Source organism: Malus domestica, chromosome 12, assembly GCF_042453785.1.
Source record: "Malus domestica chromosome 12, GDT2T_hap1".
Lineage (NCBI taxonomy): Eukaryota > Viridiplantae > Streptophyta > Magnoliopsida > Rosales > Rosaceae > Malus > Malus domestica.
Window position 1 is genome coordinate 25,241,909 of NC_091672.1, and position 6,061 is coordinate 25,247,969.

A 6,061-nucleotide genomic window follows, 5' to 3' on the forward strand; every position below is an offset into this window, starting at 1 on the left:
CAGAACCATTCATATTATAAATCACTCTACAAAGATCGTCATTGCAAAAATTCAATTCAAACCAAGGTCGTTTAGTCATCAAACTATATAAAAACAAACGAGTGGAATTGGGAAAAGTATTATAAACGATCTTAGTTTTAAGTCTTTTTTTTTTTTTTTTTTTTTGCAGAGATTATCTTTACAGAGTCATTCATAATATGAAAGGTTATGATCATAAGTACAAAACTCTGTGATTTTGACAGAAAATTTTGAGTAAGAGTTTCTATTCATCTTTGAGTAGCTAAGCATTTTCTAATTGTTAATGCTTATACACTAATAATATTGTAGTTTCTGACATTGGCTAATAGTGATATATCATGATATCGTGGTGATGTGGTCCTGTTGTTGCAAGGTATCACAATTTGTTTGGACCCGTAACTCATCATGAGGTTTTACATCCAACTAGGCCCTGCATTATAAAAAATAAAAAAAATTCTCCTGTTTTATTTCTTAAATTTGTTTTTGAAGTCATGTGATTGACATGTAAGTAAGAATGACTCTTTACATTGAAAAGAAGAAGCCAATTATTTTCCTTGTTTCTCCATATGCCCACCTTTAGAGCACTTCCACCGCGTTATTTTGTCTTGTGGACAAGCCCCATTTGCAATCCAATCCCCTCACAAACTAGCTCTAGCCCATTTGGGCAATTAGGCTAAGGGGAAGCCCGTGGGAGAGGGCAGGCGGGAGTCCAAAGCGCAAACGCCTGAGGGTGCTAACGTCAACCACATTATAATTTTTTTTGCGTCAGGCATTTGCATAACACGCTCGTGTGGGGGGTGAGTTACCTACAAGATTCGGGCGATGGGGCCCGCGTTGCAACCCACTAAGTAGCAGTTGAATTTGGACCGTTTGATTTCCAGATCAACAGTCCAAATTTTTTCAATTTTAAAAATAAAAAAAAAGAAAGAAAAAAATATTTCGAGGGGACACATGTCACAATCTGGATTGTTGGATTTCAAATTTTTTTGTAATCTGATTGTTCAGCTTAATTAAGTTAATAAAATTTTTAAAAATAATTAAAAATCCGAAAAAAAATTCAAAAAAAATTTAAAAATTATAATTATTTTCTATAAATACCTTACCATTTTCTCCCACCTTACACCATATTTCAATATTTTCAACAATTCTAAACATGGAAGGAAACGTCGCGCGATATAATTGGTTAAAAATCTTATCGAAATCTATCCACAAAAACTATACTTTCAGATAATGACCCATGGACGTGACGAGATCGGTTAAAAATCCTATCCAAAATTAAAAAATAAAATTATTTTTATTATTTTAGAACATAAAAAATACTAATATTTTATTGCCTATTGCCATGACTATATTTAGAGGTGGAGATGCAAAAGGCAATTACTTCATTAAAAGCAGTTACTATTTGAATTGCCTATTGATAAGGGGAGCTTTTACACACTGGAAGTGCTCTTAACGCACCTCATTTGCACGTTTTGTTATAAATGAGTGGACTAGCAGGACAGAGAAGTAAGAATGTCTCAGATTCACCGTTTTGATGAAGATCCCTCTCTCTCTCTCTCTCTCTCTCTCTCTCTCTCTCTCTCTCTCTCTAACTTAATGAGGTTGTTTATGAGAAGGGTAGCTCTATCTAGTAGCTGGCCAGCTCCTAGAGTCGTCCTCTCAGTTGAGTGTTGAGGAAATTCTGGAATATATGATTTAGGCGTGAGTTGAGCAAGATGGAGAAGCAGGGCACGTGCATTTCTAACTCATTCGCATATACTGAGATGTATATACTCAATACTCTTATTTTTCTCTGAGCTGCTAAATTATTACAAGTTTACAGATATATATCTCATATCCAGTGATGAGTTAGTTGTTCATGTGCCCCTCTTCCCCATCATGACCACTCCACCTTATTGCTTCTATGAAGATTGTCACCGTAGATCATAACCATGCGGACATTCCAATTCATGTATTCAGAAAATGCTGAATAATTAGCTCCACTTCAGGTGATCGTTTTCGCTGCAATTTTCTTAATTATATAAGTATAATATATATATATATATATATATATATATATATATATATATATATATGTGTGTGTGTGTGTGTCTGTATATAGTTAGTCAGTTAGACTAGATAAAAAAATAAACAATTAGCTTGATATTTTTGCATTTCCAAATTGGATGAAGAAATTGCAATGCTAATTAAGATTATTAACTGTAAGGATAAAGAGATAATGTGTTCTGTGCGGTGTTCATAGGTTTGAAATAGTGCTACAATTATTTTCAACAAAATTCATAGCAAATTATATTGAACTTTAATTTCAGTACTTTTTTAATTTTTGTTTTTGTTTCCAATTGCTCTCTCTCTCTCTCTCTCTCTCTCTCTCTCTCTCTCTCTCTCTCTCTCACTAAAATTTCAAATAATACAGTAAGTAATCTAATATTATATACTCTTTATTCTGATAAACACTGTTATATATATATATATATAGATGCAGAGTCTGATGCGCCTCTCATCCGGTGAAGAAGAGGTGGGTTTCCTGGGCCCCTCATTGGGTCGGAGCTTCCTATCTCTCATTCGTTCCCTCTGGAGTAAGCTTCTAAGTGAGATGATCTCGGCTTGTTCATAAATCGGCTGATCACTCCCACTATATATATATATATATATATATATATATATATATATATATATATATATATATATATATAATCATCCAAAGTGGTATAGACAAAAGGGAAATTGCTTTTTAGGTTTTCAATTGTCCCCCTAGTATGAGGAGGGAAGTTTTCCAATTCTGGAAGTAAAAAAGGCTTATGAAAAGCAAGCAAACCCCGTCAAGGTCTCACCATAATTGCTATGAACATCATTTTTATAACAATGATATAGTTGGACAATTTAACTGTGATTACGAGAACTTATTAGTCTTTTCACTTTCTCACTAATCGAACATTTTTTTTCTTTAATTTCTGGAATCCTTCATATTGCTCCTGTTGTTATTCTTGTGCGGCTACTGAGGTAAATCAACATTATTTGAGGGACTGGCTTGCAACAGTGATGTAACTTTTGTAGAGGGACTTGCTTGCAACGGCAATGTAACTTTTGTGACCTAACGACGAAGAGGGACTTGCCAGCAACATGAATATAGCTTTTTCTGCGTCTTAATCACAACAAAGACTTGCTTACAGTGAGGATAGACCCTTTTGTGGTATCCCCTTATGTGTCTTTCTCACTTTTCATATGATTAAAGATAATGCGGAGTGAGAAAGACACATAAGGGCTATTATATCTTCGTTGCAGGCAAGTCCCTCTTTGTGTTAGTGTTTATTAAATGAATTGAATTGTATTTCTTTGAATTTTATTCAATTTTGGAGAAAGAAAATTGTTTAAGCTATCTGAGTTTGAGGAAGAAGAAGGGTGGAGTTCATGGCTCAATTTCATTCATACATTCAACAGTACATACTGGATCCAAAAACAAAGGAAAAGTCAACGTACACGAGTCACTCTCTAAAAACAGACTCACGTGCTCTGCACATGCATCACTTACTCTACACATCTGCTATAATTGCTAGCCTAATACAAGCTCTTAAGATGTTCTAATCCTAGCCGAACATTGCAACTAAAACAAAACACTTAAACATAAACAGAAATGAAGAACAAAAAAAAAAAATGCTGAATTTGAACTTTGTTGATCTGCAACAAGCTTACACCTTAACACTCCCTTCTAAGCTTGTTGCTAATTTCACTCCTAGTAAACCTCTCAGATAACAAAAACGATCATTTGGAAAAGTTTTGGTAAATATGTCAGCTAATTGGCCTTCTGATTTGCAATAGATTAGCTAAATTATGTTCTCTGGCAGTGCATATTGATGTAGTGATATATGCAGTTGATATGCTTTGATCTTTAGTAAAAAATTGGATTTCTTGTCATAGCAACCGCAGAGGTGTTATCACAATAAAGTCGAATAACATCAATTTGTATTTCTTTAAATCTTCAAGCACAAATCTTAGCCAAACTGCTTGAGTTGTAGCCTCTGAAGTACTAACATACTCAACTTCAGCAGTAGATAATGCAACAATGTTGCTTCACAGATGCCCATAAAAAATGACACTACCAAATGAAAAAGCATATCCAAAGTCCGTTTTTCATATCACTTTCCTCACCACCCCAATCGTTGTCATATAGCCAAGTAAAACTGCAACATTCTTTTCACATATCCAATTCCAAAATCAAGAGTCTAGTGGATATACTTGAGTACTCTCTTTCCAGTTCCAAGGTGCTTCTTGGTTGGACTGTGCATGAATTTGGATAATAGACTAGTAGCAAACACAATGCTAGGCCTTGTTGCTATCAAATATAATAAGCTTCCCACAAATTGTCTAGACATAGCTTCATTTGCATGCTCACTACCATTATCCTTCTTTAGCTTGTCATTCATTGCAAGAGGAATGCTCACAGGCTTACAATATTTCAAGACAAACTTTTCCAGTAAAGCTAGAACAGATAAAATACCTTTCTCAAATTGCAGAATTTCCATTCCCAAAAAGTGATATAATAGTCCAAGGTCTGTCATTCATACTTTCTCATCATGTCAGCCTTAATTCATTTATCAATGTTATTCTATTACCATTGCACAAGATCATGAACATAAATAGAGACAATGAGTGATTCTCCCCTTTTGGTCTTGATATACAATGTAGCTTCACTGGGACTTAATTGAAAACCATATTCAAGCAGATAAGAGTTGATTTCCTTGTACCAAGCTTTTGAGCTTTTTTAGTCCATATAGAGCTTTTATGAGCTTATATACTTTATCTTCAAAACCTGGAACACTACGACCCTCAAGTTGATCCACATATACTTCATCATTCAATACTTCATTCAAGAAAGCTGACTTCACATCAATTTGATGTACCTTTAACTTTTCTGAGCAGCAAGTGCAATGAAATTTTTTATGGTGTCCAATCTTGCAACTAGAACAAATGTTTCAATGTAGTCTACTCCAGGCTTCTAAGAATACCCCTTAGTAACCAATATTGCCTTGTGCTTTTGTATAGTGTCATCTAGGTTCAATTTAGTCTTGAAACCCCATTTGAAACCAATAAATTTGTTTATCTGTTGGTCTGTCAACCAACTCCATGTTTGATTCTTCACAATCATCTCAATTTCTACATCCATAGCTTTCTTCCAAGCATAATCAGAAGTAGCCTCTTCATATAGGTTCAATTATGCTAAGATTGCGTCTAGCATACACATTACTAGTGGTTCTAACTTTACAGAAGTAATGCTTGCAAAACTTAGTTCTCCAATCTCTGTCACAGAATCTTGAAACATTCCCCTTTGAGAATAGCACCCTTCTAATTGTGGTAATTCTGCAGTCACATTCACCTCACCATTTTTAGGTTCACTAAAATTCTCATTTAACTGCAAGTTCATTAGAATTGACTTCGTTACTTCATTTTCAGTTGTCTAATTCCAATTTTCATTTTCATCAAGAAACAGACTTCTAGAAAGTATAATCTTCTTTGTGTCAAGAATAACACTCTATAGCATTTTTTTTCCCTTTCCATAACCAACAAAGATCCTCTTGATTGAAGCTTCATCTAACTTGAGTCTCAATTGTTCATGAATGTGACTATAACATACACATCCAAAATTTTTGAGATGTTTAACTCTAGGTTTTCTTCCACTGAATGCTTCAAAATGAGTTTTATCCTTTACTCCCTTTGTAGGACATTTTCTGAGCAAATAGATAGCTGTGTTGACAATTTTACCCCTCAAGATAGTAAGACAACTTTTTCTCATGTAACATGCTCTTTGTCATCTCAACAATAGTTCTGTTATTCCTTTGTGCTACTATATTCTACTATGGAGAGTAGACAATAGTCAATTGCCCTTCAAGACCTATGTCTTCACTGTTCACAAGATTTTAGAAATTCAGTTGAAGTGTACTATCTTACATTGCCGGTCCCAAGCCTGGGTAAAGGAGGAGGGGGAGGGCGTCAGGTAGTCGACAGCCGGCACTCCACAGTTACGTCGAATCCTTATGAAAATGAATTC

The 6,061-nt window shown here is 34.7% G+C and overlaps 1 long non-coding RNA gene across 1 annotated transcript; it reads left to right on the forward strand.

Moving 5' to 3' along the window:
• Window positions 1-1,424: 1,424 nt before the first annotated feature.
• LOC114819957 (uncharacterized) lies at window positions 1,425-3,394 on the forward strand. Its single transcript, XR_003767305.2, has 2 exons — window positions 1,425-2,006; window positions 2,495-3,394. It is a non-coding gene; the product is annotated as an uncharacterized lncRNA (long non-coding RNA).
• Window positions 3,395-6,061: the final 2,667 nt, after the last annotated feature.